Raw genomic sequence first — 2,508 nt, forward strand, 5'->3', positions numbered from 1 at the left:
GGTAGTATGGGCTGAGGTTAGAAACAGGAAAGGAGAGGTCACTCTGTTAGGGGTTTTCTATAGGTCTCCGAAAAGTTCCAGAGATGTAGAGGAAAGGATTGCAAAGATGATTCTGGATAGGAGCGAAAGCAACAGGGTAGTTGTTATGGGGGACTTTAACTTTCCAAATATTGACTGGAAACGCTATAGTTCGAGTACTTTAGATGGGTCCGTTTTTGTCCAATGTGTGCAGGAGGATTTCCTGACACAGTATGTAGATAGGCCAATGAGAGGCGAGGCCGTATTGGATTTGGTACTGGGTAATGAACCAGGACAGATGTTAGGTTTGGAGGTAGGTGAGCACTTTGGTGATAGAGACCACAATTTGATTACGTTTACTTTAGTGATGGAAAGGGATAGGTATATACCGCAGGGCAAGAGTTACATCTGGGGGAAAGGCAATTATGATGCAATGAGGCAAGACTTAGGATGCATCAGATGGAGAGGAAAACTGCAGGGGATGGGCACAATGGAAATGTGGAGCTTGTTCAAGGAACAGCTACTGCGTGTCCTTGATAAGTATGTACCTGTCAGGCAGGGAGGAAGTGGTCGAGCAAGGGAACCGTGGTTTACTAAGGCAGTCGAAACACTTGTCAAGAGGAAAATGGAGGCTTATGTAAAGATGAGACATGAAGGTTCAGTAAGGGCGCTCGAGAGTTACAAGGTAGCTAGGAAGGACCTAAAGAGAGAGCTAAGAAGAGCCAAGAGGGGACATGAGAAGCCTTTGGCAGGTAGGATCAAGGATAACCCTAAAGCTTTCTACAAATATGTCAGGAATAAATGAATGACAAGGATAAGAGTAAGGCCAGTCAAGGACAGTAGTGGAAAGCTGTGCTTGGAGTCCGAGGAGATAGGAGAGGTGCTAAATGAATATTTTTTGTCAGTATTCACACAGGAAAAAGACAATGTTGTCGAGGAGAATACTGAGATTCAGGCTACTAGACTAGAAGGGCTTGAGGTTCATAAGGAGGACATGTTAACAATTCTGGAAAGGGATTCCTGACAGAGCGAGGGGGGCTCCGGGACGCTGCAGTCAAGCACCAGCAGAATGCCAAACTTTGATGGTGGAAATAAGTGTGGCGTCTGCCAGAAGACTGTGTACTTTGCTGAGGAGGTGCAATGTGATGGGAAATACTTTCACAAGTCCTGTTTCCGGTGCATGGCCTGTAAGAAGAACCTTGACAGCACCACATTAGCTGTGCATGGAGACGAAATATATTGCAAAGCATGCTACGGGAGAAAGTATGGACCCAAAGGATATGGTTATGGCCAAGGTGCAGGTACTCTGAACATGGACACTGGAGCAAATCAGGGAATAAAACCTGTGCCCCACGACCAATGTCAATGAATCCAAGTTTGCTCAGACGTTTGGGAGTTCGGAAAAGTGCCCTAGGTGTGGACAGTCAGTTTATGCTGCTGAGAAAATTATTGGAGCTGGCAAGGCCTGGCACAAGCTGTGCTTCCGCTGTGCTAAATGTGGTAAAGGCCTGGAGTCCACAACATTGGCTGACAAGGATCTATTGCAAAGCTTGTTACAGCAAAAACTTTGGACCTGAAGGATTTGGCTTTGGTCAAGGAGCTGGCGCACTCGCCAACACCCAGTGAAGCATAGCGAAAGTCTGAAACTGAAGCAAGCTACACTTCAATCCAGTGTAGATCTTAGCTACAATGTATTTTCTGAATTTCAGTGTTCCGTTAGTAGTAATAGTTCAGGTCACTACACTATATGTGTGTTATAAGCTACAAATGTTTTCTAAAAATTCTGTATTGCTTGTCACAAGTTACTTCATATACTATATTTCTTTAATGGCACAGTGGTTATCCAGATCCAATAAAACTAGTGTTTTAAGGTTAATATGACAAAATGGAAAAAAAAACAATTCTGGAAAGGGTGAAAATAGATAAGTCCCCTGGGCCGGATGAGATTTATCCTAGGATTCTCTGGGAAGCTAGGGAGGAGATTGCTGAGCCTTTGGCTTTGATCTTTAAGTCATCTTTGTCTACAGGAATAGTGCCAGAAGACTGGAGGATAGCAAATGTTGTCCCCTTGCTCAAGAAGGGGAGTAGAGACAACCCCGGTAACTATAGACCAGTGAGCCTTACTTCTGTTGTGGGCAAAATCTTGGAAAGGTTTATAAGAACTAGGGTGTATAAGCATCTGGAAAGGAATAATTTGATTAGACATAGTCAACACGGTTTTGTGAAGGGTAGGTCGTGCCTCACAAACCTTATTGAGTTCTTTGAGAAGGTGACCAAACAGGTGGATGAGGGTAAAGCAGTTGATGTGGTGTATATGGATTTCAGTAAAGCGTTTGATAAGGTTCCCCATGGTAGGCTACTGCAGAAAATACGGAAGCATGGTATTCAGGGAGATTTAGCAGTTTGGATCAGAAATTGGCTAGCTGGAAGAAGACAAAGGGTGGTGGTTGATGGGAAGTGTTCAGACTGGAGTCCAATTACTAGTGGTGT

At 44.3% G+C, this 2,508-nt stretch overlaps 1 pseudogene; it reads left to right on the forward strand.

Annotated features, from left to right (window-relative positions):
- Positions 1-1,037: 1,037 nt before the first annotated feature.
- Positions 1,038-1,878, forward strand: LOC140384897 (cysteine and glycine-rich protein 1 pseudogene; annotated as a pseudogene).
- The last annotated feature ends 630 nt before the right edge of the window (positions 1,879-2,508 follow it).

This window comes from Scyliorhinus torazame, chromosome 10 (genome assembly GCF_047496885.1).
Source record: "Scyliorhinus torazame isolate Kashiwa2021f chromosome 10, sScyTor2.1, whole genome shotgun sequence".
Classification (NCBI taxonomy): Eukaryota; Metazoa; Chordata; class Chondrichthyes; order Carcharhiniformes; family Scyliorhinidae; genus Scyliorhinus; species Scyliorhinus torazame.